This window comes from Pleurodeles waltl, chromosome 4_1 (assembly GCF_031143425.1).
Source record: "Pleurodeles waltl isolate 20211129_DDA chromosome 4_1, aPleWal1.hap1.20221129, whole genome shotgun sequence".
Classification (NCBI taxonomy): Eukaryota; Metazoa; Chordata; class Amphibia; order Caudata; family Salamandridae; genus Pleurodeles; species Pleurodeles waltl.
This window is the reverse complement of record NC_090442.1, coordinates 714708550-714720715: the sequence shown is the minus strand read 5'-3', so window position 1 is coordinate 714720715 and position 12166 is coordinate 714708550. Positions and strand designations below refer to the sequence as shown.

At 43.5% G+C, this 12166-nt stretch overlaps 1 long non-coding RNA gene across 14 annotated transcripts in view; it reads left to right on the top strand.

Annotated features, from left to right (window-relative positions):
• The window catches only part of LOC138288080 (uncharacterized), a 472675-nt gene that overhangs the window by 398649 nt on the left and 61860 nt on the right, over positions 1-12166 (top strand). Inside the window, exon 1 of one of the 14 annotated variants that reach the window (XR_011202328.1) lies at positions 10051-11109. The exons of the other annotated variants lie outside the window; for them this stretch is intronic. This is a non-coding gene — a long non-coding RNA (uncharacterized lncRNA). Of the gene's footprint in view, positions 1-10050; positions 11110-12166 lie in introns of those variants that run through there. 14 annotated transcript variants of the gene reach the window in all.

Below are 12166 nucleotides of genomic sequence, written 5' to 3'. Positions count from 1 at the left end.
ATGCATTCTCCCCTAATTTAGATTCTTTGTAATTTTTCAGCCCAGCAAGTGAAACTGTTTCATTGCACAACTTATTTCGAATACTTCTTTGCAGTAGTTGTCATAGCCGCTCTACTGCGTCATCTGCCCATCGGGCCCTGCCAAGGATCCTTCATCTACCCCTTCTTTAATTACTCATTGCATTCGACTTCCTGATTTTGTCGCGAGTCCCTCCCTGACTGGATCTTTAAATCTGTTCCATCTTACTGGGAGCCTGTGGCGGGGGTAGGAGTCACCAATACTTCCACCTGTTGAAAAGCCCTTCCACTGCCTAGGTAAAAGGAGATCATAATGCGCAAACATAGCAGAAGGGGCTGCCCCATTGCGCATTTCCTTGGAATGGAAATCCAGTCACTTGAGAAACCTATTCATGTGTGTAAGTACAAAACCCTTCTGTCTAGGAAAATCTGGCTTTGGTCTTGGTCAAACCTTTAGCCGCTAACAGGATGCACTAGTCAAAGGAAACACTGACTCCTCTTACTCTTTCTACATTGGTAATGGCGTAACGTGTGGTATAAAATACCCACTCAATGGAAAAGGCTTTGCGAGATCAAAAGACGAATTGTATATTTGCTCCCAGTGATAAGATTTGATGGATACATCAGCCACATTCTAAACTTGTAATGGCACCAATTCTTTGAAATTTTTCTCTTGTCCAATATATAGTTGTGCCATACCATTTAATAGGAAAAGTCTATGTATTTTATCTTTTTGTATGGTCATACAACAAAACAATATGGGCTGATTTGGGCTAAATTGTTGAGTCCCGTATCTATTTCCTTGTATCTCATGAACATCTGCCTTAGGGCAGCTATTGTTCCTTTTTTGCCTGGTAGATATTCTTCTACACTTCGCACTCCTCATAGCAACCCAGTTTATATTCTCAAATCCTGTCAAAACTTTGAATTAATTCAAAAGATTTGGAAACCAGATGCTCATTTATTTTAGTCATTCAAATAACGCATGCCATCAACAAAATACTTTCTTCAAGAAGTAGCACGAGAGTCTTTCTGGTGGATTCATTTTTTTTCACTTAATGGCTTTCTAGTTCCTCGTGCCTGCTTGAAAAGTGGAAGGTCATGATTCACCTCTAGTTTTAGTGCGATCAAAGCCCAGATTCTTGGTAGCTACAAATATTAAAGATGGACTTTCAGGAAAGAAATGTAATGGATTTTTGACACCTTTGGGTACAGTTAAGTACCATCTTCCTGGTGATGCAACATTTGTCAGTGCCGGATGCATGGTATCTAAACTCTATATTAATACAGATTACCAAGTTAAACCAAAGGGAGTTCGATGCACCTCAGACGGTAGATCAACCTATAAAAGGTAATTTATAAAATACTGAGTCAAGACCCTTCGAATCCACGCCGTCTGTCTAGATAGTGTTGAGGACTGCCTTGGCTCTGTGGTGATTAGTTCTGCTGAGAGATTTAGCAGCTTCAGTGATCAGGCACCTTGGCATCCAGAGTTTCATGTATCATGCAGGGTTTTAATTTGGGTGCAAACTAGAGTAATACATGTCGAGAATCATCATGTGGCGTTATGCATTTGCGTTTTTTTTCTCTGCAGATTTCAAGGCAGTGTTCTTGTATGCGAAAACAGGCGTGGGTTGAAGTTTATTTAGGAGCTATTCCCACATGCAGCTTGAACAATGAAATCATTGTGGTGAAAAAGGAAAGTTTAATTCATGTCCATGCTCCTTCTTGTGATCTCCGTTAGTGTACTTTGCACTGTGTACAACGATGCTGAGTTCCTGCTGCCTGGATAACAAAAATCCAGAACTAACTGCCTTTTGGATGCATGACTTACACCATTCTCCTCTGCTACTGCTAAAAGAATCATCAGTTTTTATCTTCTCTGTTTTACATTGGTGTGTCAGACAGGATGGAGCATGCTTTCATTACCACCAGACAAAATGGTGGGCTTTATGTAAACGCTGTAGAGTGATGTATCAGTAAGGGTCAAAACAGAGCTGGAGCCACAGGAGAATCGCTGGTATTGTGGAAGAGGGGTATATGGGCCTGACAAGACCTTCTCTGTCATATCAAGCTTCGTTTCTATTAATCTGCAACTGTAAAAAAAAATTGAGTGTTTTTATTTTAGTTCGATTTTTTGGTTTACTGGTTTCAAGCTTAAATATGTCATTTTTCCCTGATAAATCCCTACTGTCTGCCCTGCCTAAAAGGTTTGTTTTGGACGATAAACTTGAGTGAAAGTAGGTTGTTGCATTGATGCTTTGTGCTTGGCTTTTGTTTACATAGTCACGGTCTTCAAGCTCTTCATATTACTACCTCAGAAAACACGTAGAAGACTTCACAGTTTTCCATATAAAGGGTAATAGATTAACGTGGCACCTCGTGGATAGTTGTTGCACCTTAGCAGACGTGCATCTAACCCCATCTCTCCTACATTAAACTTTTCCGAACCAGCATTCTCAAGTGGTAGGCCAGACTTTTTAAAAAAATGTTACCTAAAAATGTTACCTTCAAACAGTGCATGGTCAGTACGCTGCATACGTTTTTCTCTGTCCGGCTCCCCCTTACTATCTGGACTCACTTCTGTCCCTCATCTCATTCTGGTGAAGACTCGAACTTGCTTCCGGGTTTCTTATCTGTATGTTTTTTTCTTCCTGAGTCTCAGCGCCTCAGCACTGTCTCGGGGTTGCTCCTTTTGTTTTCATAACGACACCTCTTGCGCGAATCAAGCCAAACGCAAAATTTGCATAGTATAAAAACCCTTGCCAATAAATCAAGTTTTCAGGAAGCAAATTCTGGCTTCTTGAGAAGGGTGGTAACTCCTTTATCACTGCGTATCTTCAGACTCGCCTTGTCTGTTGTGGAGAGGGATAAGTGGCAAGGGACTGTCAACGTTTATTAACACTGGACACGGAATGCTAGCCACCTTCAAGAGCTTTTGCATCTTGGTATCAAATAATTGTTTTCAGAGAACCCACCTTCAACGAATACTCTCAGGATGGAGGGGAAAAAGTAGGGGTTTAAGAGCAGTTCTGAAAGTATTGCCTGCAATCCAGATTACTGCGTGATCCTTTTGGTGGTGTGATCCCGTTTTTTGTGCTCTTTGGTGTATCAAATGCATGTTCTCATGTTTATAGTGGTCAGGTGCCCTTAATCTTCGTCTGAATTCTACTTTACCAAGGTTCTGGCCTTGGCTACAGTGTGCATGTCAGTGGAGCATTTGTCAGGGGCCCTAATTGATTGATAGGATTTTCCATAGCACGAACATTCCTTTTATGGCCTCTCTAAAATTCCTTCTCGACACCTTCTTCAGACTTGTTTTGAGTATATGGACAAAATAATCATTGCACTGTCCGCTAGTTTGCCATTTATAAGCCTAGTGATTGATACTTTGTTGGTCCTGGGACTTCACTATCCAGGGAGAGTGCTGCTTCTCAAAAACCTGACTGAACATGTTTCTGTAAAAAGAAAGGTATTGGTTTGATAATTCCAAAGATACCTAGAATGTTTTCTCCATTCACCAAGCTTTGTTACGTATGTCCAAATCTAATTTATCTCTAGGTAGGAGCTGAGACTGGGAAACGACCATTGATTTATGCAAGCCTCCTACCACCATCTTCATAATAATGCTCTATATATTGCTTAATGCCACATTCTTTGCCATTTTAAGGGGGGATGTATATAACAGGTGCTAGCCTTCCCCGATTTAATGGTATTCCATGTATTGCTCTTACAACAGTTATCTGTATGGCAATTTGAACTTGTGAGCAGCAGATCAGAGGTCAACAGTGTAACTGAATGAACAATCTGGCCTTTAATTTCAGATTTCTTAATGAGCGCTTGACATTGTTGTTCTAAGTGGATATTCAACATCTTGGTAGTCCCCTCTCGAAACCGTTTTCCAAATATCTACAGTGCACTTCGTGGAAATGAGTTTCCCTGCTGGCTGATTGGGTAGTAAAAGAATGCCAGAATGCTGAACTAATGACAGCTATAACTTTGGGACTAGTGATCAAATTGCCTTTTGATCAAAAGTTTGATGTCCTGTTGTAGATTTGTAGTGTTAAAGGGGAGCTCCAACGTCATGTCATAAGAACACTAGGGCCCTGCTGTGTGGAATTCACTCACGCCCACAACCAGGATGTGAGACACCAATTCCAGAACCACCTGAGATACCCACTTGTTGAGGAGTCATAAAAGGGAGGAAGCCATTTTATTGGTAGATCAGATACTTGGGACAAAGCAATGCACTGCTGTCCAGGACCACAGAAATTCTTCTGTGTGCTCTGATGCATCAATTTCTATAAACTGAATCCCTGTGCTATGCCTGCTCCAAAAGGCATAAGGGCATGTTTGAGGAGAACAGTAAGTGGTGAATTATGTGTAACTGATGTGGTTCGGCACTGCCGTTTGTAGGTCCCACTCTGCTATTTGTAAAATTGCTGCAATAGATTTCTCCTAGTGGCACTAGGAAGCTCATGTGTCTGAACTAAAAAGGGCCCAAACATAGCTCAGCAGTCTGTGCCTCATGTTTACTAAACAGTTTTTTGTATATTTGGACTGTGCATTTCACCAAAGGTTCTGCACCCTTGCATCCACCCACGTGTCCAAACTGATTGGACTACAGCTTGCAGAAAAAAAATGTCTTAGAAAACCAAGAGAATGACATCCCTACGTTTCAATCAGTAGGGTAGGATTAGGAATGTTATTTTCCATGTCTGTGTCAGTGTTAAGAACTCTAGTACACTAAAACGAGACATGACAATAAAATGGAGTAGTGGAGGAGCACAAAGAGGCATGGTAGGGACAGAAATGGACTTAAATAGTGCACGACCAACCCAGGGTGCTTTATTCTCTTCTCACTTACCTATCCATCTGTCAAGATCCCATAAACGTTTGCTAATTGGGTAGAACATCAGTAGATTGGGATGAATGAGGCCTGAAATGGTGACTGCATTGACCACAATAATATGGCCTAATTTGGCACAATTGAATTAAATACATAATTTAAAGTACTCTCTGCCTTACGATGTTGCATGCTGTAGTGGAGTGCTTTGTGGGGTGATCAGAACTTCCAGTTTATCAGGCTGTACAAGTTTTCAGTTCTATCCCAGAGTCCACAGAGAATGTCTGGATGACACGTTGTCTCAAGTTTTAGCTCGAGGCAGTATCGGTAATCAGTGGTGCTCTGGTCCAGGTTTTTTCTTTGAATTATGGGATTTGTAGTTCTGACTTTATAAATGAATAAGCAAGAATTTATGAGCCCCAAAACTCAAACTATCTGGACTGCAGCAGCTCATCATTCAATGAATCCAGCAAAGCTGGCAAGGCTGTTTGGCCAAAGAGGGCAGGGGCTAGAGCCCTGGCAAAGCCAGGCAAGAGTCTCCTTTGGTTTAAATCTGAGATGTGGGCCGGTTCAAGGTTGGCGACCAAGGAAGAGAGAGTTGAAGTGTGCCCTGAAGCCAGGATGACTCTATTGTATCCAGAATGACTGTCACCTCACCTGCCTGAGGATTGTTACTGCTATTCTGTCAGCTTGCTATGTCGCAAGTGAGCTCCTCTGTGCCCCTGCCAGGACAGCCACCATCATCTAGATGTTCCATACCGTATTCTTTCTTACCTATGAGTGTGGCCAACTCTGGGCCCACCACGTGGCAGCAACAAGTAGATTATTAAGCACGAGTGTGTGGGGGTTGTGTTGCAGGGAGTTGTGGTAGCCGGTTTGTTTTTAAATGTTCCGTTCTGTACTGTTCGCTAGGATGGGTCTCAGTCATAGTCGAGAGGGGAGTGTCCCTTTCATCCTGCATGGCAAGCCAAGGCTGTTAAGCAGTTTATTTATGTGGCTTTGAGTAAATCTGCCCTTGAGACAGACTCGGGCTGAATAAGTCACTTCAGGGGTGTGAGGGTCTTGCCAGGAAAGTACTTCTCTTGCTGTAGCAGACACCATCAGGTATTGGCCACAGCCTCTCGCTGGATTGGATGTCGTCTTGGCTGCAGCCCACCCTACTGCATGCTGAGCCTTGCAGTTGCCGACGGCGAGTGGGCGTTGTGAAGAACTTCAGATATTGTATTAATTTAAAATTAAACTATACCTTGCTAATGCCGTTGTTACTGGTACTCACCGTGATCCTCTGACACGGATGCAACAGAGACAAATGGAGACGTTGCCTGCGCATCTCCCTATGTACCGTATGAAGGCGACATTCTGAAGCCTTCTTAACCACTCGTTTTATCAAGCATACACTGACAGTTACGAGGGTGTTTATTTCTTTCCTGAAGAAGACCCGGTTAGAAGTATAGTATGTAACACATAGTTGTACAGGTCAAAACATTGGCAATCTATAATAAACGCCTGAAATATAAGACTGAATTAGAACTAAAAAGATGAGTGCTGTACTCACCCAAATCAAGTTTATCTCTATACTTTTGTTGCCAGGCCATACCTAACGCAATTGACTAATTTGAATTGTGTTCTCTAGGCACACTTTCACATTGCACGACTACTGCGCCTATTGTCACTAAAATATGGAGCACCTTGTTTGAGCTATATTGTGTATAAAGTGTTATGGACTAAGGGCAATTTAGATTTCACCTACCGAGGTATACAAACATATGTGTGTGTAATTTCTTAATGTGATCAGTACACTTGTGTGAGGACTATTACCGTCAGTTGTGTAAAATATATAATTATTGGATCTGTCTGAACAATTGTAGCTTATGTATTTTGACAAAATGGCAACGCAAGAAGCATCGTAGGTAGAATAGATAAAGGGGAGCTGTAACGGTGCATGCTCTGAGTAGTGTTTAGTGACAGTCACAGGCTCTGAACTGTCAGGCCAGTTACTCCTTGGTGTGCTTGCAGTTACTGAGCAGGATGTATTAATAGGGTTGCATGTCGGAAACCGTAGTGAAATTGCATTATGGTGGTATAGGGCATGACCGAGCTACAATGGCAAACCTATCACTATGTGTGCTCCAATACTGAAGAGATGCTGCAGTGCTGGAGCGCGAAGTATTGGCTTTGGCAATGTGCTTTTGCCACGTTTTTCCAGTGTGGCAGCTGTTCAACATGGCTAAGAGTTAGTGACGTGGAGTATCGTACAGCTGAGTCGGGCAGTAGAGTGTCACAGAGTGGATTTGTTGGAGCAGAGTGTCGTATAGTATAGGGAGTAGTGTCATAGAGTTGAGTAGAAGGGAGTAACATTCAGTGGTTCAGTGGCAGAGTGCCCTAGGGTGTAGTGGCATGGAGTGGAGTGACGTAAAATGGAGTTGCAGGGGTGGAATGGGTTGGAGTGGATTTAGGTAGTGGGGTGGGGGTGGATTGGAGTTGGGTGGACCGGACTGGAGTAGAGTGGGATGGATTGAGTGAAATGTGGTGGATTGGGGTGAGTGGACTGGATCAGATGGAGTGGAGTGAGGTGGTTTGAAATGGGGTGAGGTGGGTTGTTTTGGGTGGATTGGAGTGGAATAGATTGGAGTTGGACTGGAGTAGAGTGGGGTGAACTGCGTTGATGTCGGATGGATTGGATCAGGGTCGATTGGAGTGGAGTGATTTAAGGTGGCTTGGAGGGGCTGGATTCAGGTGGACTAGATTTGACTAGAGTGGGGTGGATTAAGGTGGAGTGGGGTGGATTTGGTTGCTGTGGACAGGATTAGAGTGGGCTGGATTGGACTAGAAAGGGGTGTAATGGATTTGAGTGGATGGATTGGGTTGGATTGGACTGCAGTGTAGTGGGTTGGATTGAATTGGATTTGGGTGGGTTGGATCGAATGAGTTGAACTGAAGCAGGTGGGTGAATTGTAGTGGGGTGGGTTGAATTTGTGTGGGGTTGATTAGATTGGAGTGGGTGGATTGGAGTGGGTTGAGCTGGGTTGGATTGGTGTGGGGTGGGGTGGATTAGGATGTAGTGGGGCAGATTGGATTTTTTGGATTAGAGTGTGGCAGAATGTTTTGGATTGAATTGGGATAGATTGGAGTGGTTCAGATTGTTTTGAATTGGAGTGAGGGTGGAGTGTGGTGGTTTTGCGTGGTGTGGATTGGATTGGTGGGTGGATTGGAGTGGGGTGAGCGGATTGAGGTGTGGATTCGATGAGAGTGAGATGGGCTGGATTGGAAAGGGGTTATTGGGGTGGGGCAAATTGTTTTGGTTTGAAGTGGGGCAAATTTGAGTTTTTCTGATTGTTTTGGACTGGAGTGGGGTGTTTTGTGGTGAATTGGAGTGGTGTAGATTGGGGTGGTGTGAGGTGGATTTGATTGGGCTGGACTGGATTTGGGCGAATTGCGATGGAGTGGGTGGATTGGATTGGCATGAGGTGGATCGGAGTGGAGTGAGGCAGATTGTTTTGGCTTGGCGTGGGGCAGATTGTTTTGGATTAGAGTGGGGCAAACTGGGGTGGGCATTTTGGAGTGGGGCCAGTTTTTTGGGATTGGAGTGGGGCAGGGAGCGGGAAAGATAGTTTTGGATTTGAGTGGGTCAGATTGTTTTAAATTGGAATGGGCAGATTGGCATGGAGAAGTTTGGAGTGAGCAGATTGCTTTGGATTTGGAATGGGGCAGACTGGAGAGGGCAGATCAGACTGGGGACAATGATTTTGGATTGGAGTGGAGCAGATTGTTTTGAATTGAGGGGCAGAGTGGGTGGGTTGAGAAGATTAGAGTGGGGTGGATTGGATTGAGTTGGGTGGATTGGTGTTGGGGTGAGGTGGGTGCATTGACCTGGATTGGAGTGGGGCAGATTGGATTGGAATATGGTGGATTGGGGTGCGCTGCACAAATGTGTTAAAGCATAATTTCGGAAATTACACATAAGAAAGAAACAATGTTGCTTTGCAGTATTTAGAACAAGATAATCAAATTACACGCAAGAAAGAAACAAAGTTGCTTTGCAATATTTAGAACAATATAATCCTCATCTTTTGAGAACAGCGCCCACGAGCAAAAACAAAACATGAGTGCAAAGTGAGAAAGAAGACTTGGCCAAATAATAGAAAGTTAACTATAGAAAATAAAACTTTGCAATTTTTTCTGTCCTGCTGAGCATGTTTTTGCCAGTCACACACCTTCAGTTTTTAGGGCACTAGAAGTTAAAAAGAACAAAATAATACCTCAGTCACATCGGGAGCAGCGGATGGACACTAAGTTGAATATCAATCAGTGATTGGTCCCTGCTCCACAGAGAGGAACAGAAATTATGCCAGGCCTGCACTGACAAATTACAAAGCTGTAAAAATGAGTGCCACACATGCCAGCAAATAGTAAACAGGCAGATTCCAAGCCCTTGTTGTTTGCAACAGTGTCTCACAAGCAAGACGCATGTGCTAGCGCATACTCTTGCAGGTTCAACCTTAAAAAGAAAAAGCATTGGGATTTGAGTAACTACTGCGGAACTTCTCTTGTTGAGAATTGTGCTCTCCTCTGTCCCCTATAATTTCAACCTCTGTTTCATTGTGAAAGAGACCGAATGAGCTCCAAGCCCTTCTTCTAGTGTGCAGCAATGCTTTAAACACATCCAAAAATAGTTATAGACAATTTTGAGGAATTAGTCAATGAAAGTGGAGCCCAGGCCCTGCCTGACTAACTTCCGCCCACGGAGCTGAGTGGTGATTCACAGGCAGACCTCGACATTCCGTTGAAACATCTTGAACCGTGTGCGGTGGGCTGAAGGAGCGCTACCAGTGCGAGGATTAGATGCTCACGAGGCCTGGAATTCCTGGCTGCCCCAGAGAGGCCTTTCCCCCGTGAATCACCCTTCTGCGGTCAGGTGAATCAGGGGTCTGTCGTTGGTGGTCACTAAGGCACGTGGCCCCGCAGCCCACCGCGGTAATTCAGAGCGAAACTCGACTCCGTAAATGAAAGCAGCCTGCCCAATTCTTGATGAATGATTCATTTCCATAGAGCAATACACTGCCCATCTCGGAGTGGCAGTTATGAAACCCCTCCCTCCGGCGCCTCACGTGATTTGATTTTCGGTCGTCTCTGGTTGGTGACTAATAAATAGTAGCGCAGCCTGCGAGTCCAAGTCATATTGAAACTTTTCTACAAGTTAAATTTTAAATGAGGCTGAAAAAAATCAACCTGCTCTTTTGCTTGTTTGTTGGAGGGAGAAGCTTTCTGGGCAGGCGAAGTTGTCGCTTCTTGGAAAAGCTCTCCCTTGTCAGCCAGCAGCTTATGATTTCCTGCAATTTATCATAGTTCCAAGTATGTCTCATGTTTTGTGCCTGTGTGTAGGTGGCACGCCAGTTAGCGTCTTGCGAAACTGGCTGCTGATCTTTTTTCATAAGGCGAGCTTTTGTAGCCAAGGATTAGTAGTAGGACGGAGGTCTTTGGGCGAGGATGATTTCGAGGTGACAGGGAACATTAGAAAGGAAGTGGTGTTACCTGCATCATGTTTACAGACAATTTTACTTCGCAGAGAAGGTGCCGATGATTGGGCAATGCTCTGGCTATATACATAGCTGCCAGTTTCAGGACTTGAAGACCACGAGAAGCATCTTGTGCGAGCGTTACTTTTATTCAGCTTGTGATTGAGCTGCCGTCCTATATTTTTTTTGTGGCAGTGGAGGTGCGATTTGGTCTGCGACTCTGCCCGTCAAGACGGAAGGAAAAGAAAAAAAAACATTTGTGTGGTATAGCCTCATGTCTCCCGTCTCTACGCGCCGTACAGCATCCAAGGAAGGAAAGAGGTAGAAGCCCCTAGTGTGGGGCGCTGGATAAAATGGTGGTAATGGGCTGCACCCTGAGCGCTGCCTGGACTCCTGAGAGTATGAATTTGGGTTGGGCGATGATTAGGACTCTAGGATTGCAAGGCGGGAGCTCACGGCACGTGGCCGAGTTAGGTTTGAATCCCGCCCTTTTTTTAAGAATCTGTAAAGGTGCTTAGCCTAGTAACTCATTTTCGAAGGATTATGGAAAGGACTGAGAAGCAGATGACAAGAGACCCGGAGAAGGGGGACAAGAACACTGTGGTACCCAGACGCCTCACACAACCCCCCAAAAACACGATTTGCTGTTCTAAAATCAAACTTGGAGGAAACGAGCATTTTTTGTGTGATGTGGCTTGGAGTTTTTGGTCTTAATACATCATACTAATGGGTAAGTTCAAGCCATCTGTTTCCTGCGCTAGCATTTAGTAGTACTATATTTACATATAAATATCTTGGTTCAGCCTCAGGACTGTGTTCCTTGCATCATTAGTGATCAAAACAACGTGTTCTTGACAAGTCATAGGTCGTAGTCTGTGGTCTGGCGAATGGTTTGATATATTTGGCATTTTTAATTCTCAGTTCCTTCTGCAAAAGTTTTGTAGTTCGTAATTTCTTTCTGGGGAAGAGTTTCTGGGTGTTATAAACCTATGTAACACAATTTACATCTTTAAAATGTACACTTTCTTGCATTAGGCTGTTAAAGACTGTTAAAACTGCTAGTGCTAAAATAATGATATATAAATGCTCAGACATTGCCTCCCTATAGCTATGAAAATGGAAAGGTATAGGGGTTGCAAAAGCCAGCTATAGTGCAAATATCCTTCCGGTGACATGATATTTATTTGTAGAATATTTTATATTCATCGTCTAGTTTCCACTGCCCATAGGAATATATTTGTGTCGGGTTCCAAACCCAAGGATAAGATTGCACGGTCCTGTAAACCGTGCGGGAGAGAGACATTTGGGCTACACTGTGCATTCTATTGACAACATTGCATTTATGTTTTTTAGACTCAAGCCCGCCCACGTTTCATACTTTATAGCAAATTAATGTGTAGAGCAACATGGTCAGTGATGTAGTAAAATGTGCAGAAGTCTGCCATTGCAGAGATCTCTGTGGAACCTGATAGTTACAGGTGCAAATCTCGGCAGCCCGACTCAGCCCTTCTGCTTGCTAAGACATAATTTGCAGTAAAACGCTGAATGTGAAGATATTAGTATTGGTTTTATTATTCAATAAACTATGTAGATAGCTCAAATGAAAGGAAGTGTACAGGGTATTGGTGTTAATTTGTGTCCTCGCTTTTCTAACTGGTGTTAGTATTGACATTGTTCCCGGACCATTACAAACTAATGTGTGCATGATGGACATTGTATCCAATAAATTATACAGTTTCCCGTATATTTATTTATACATGTACACTTAAAGTATACGGTCGGAGAGA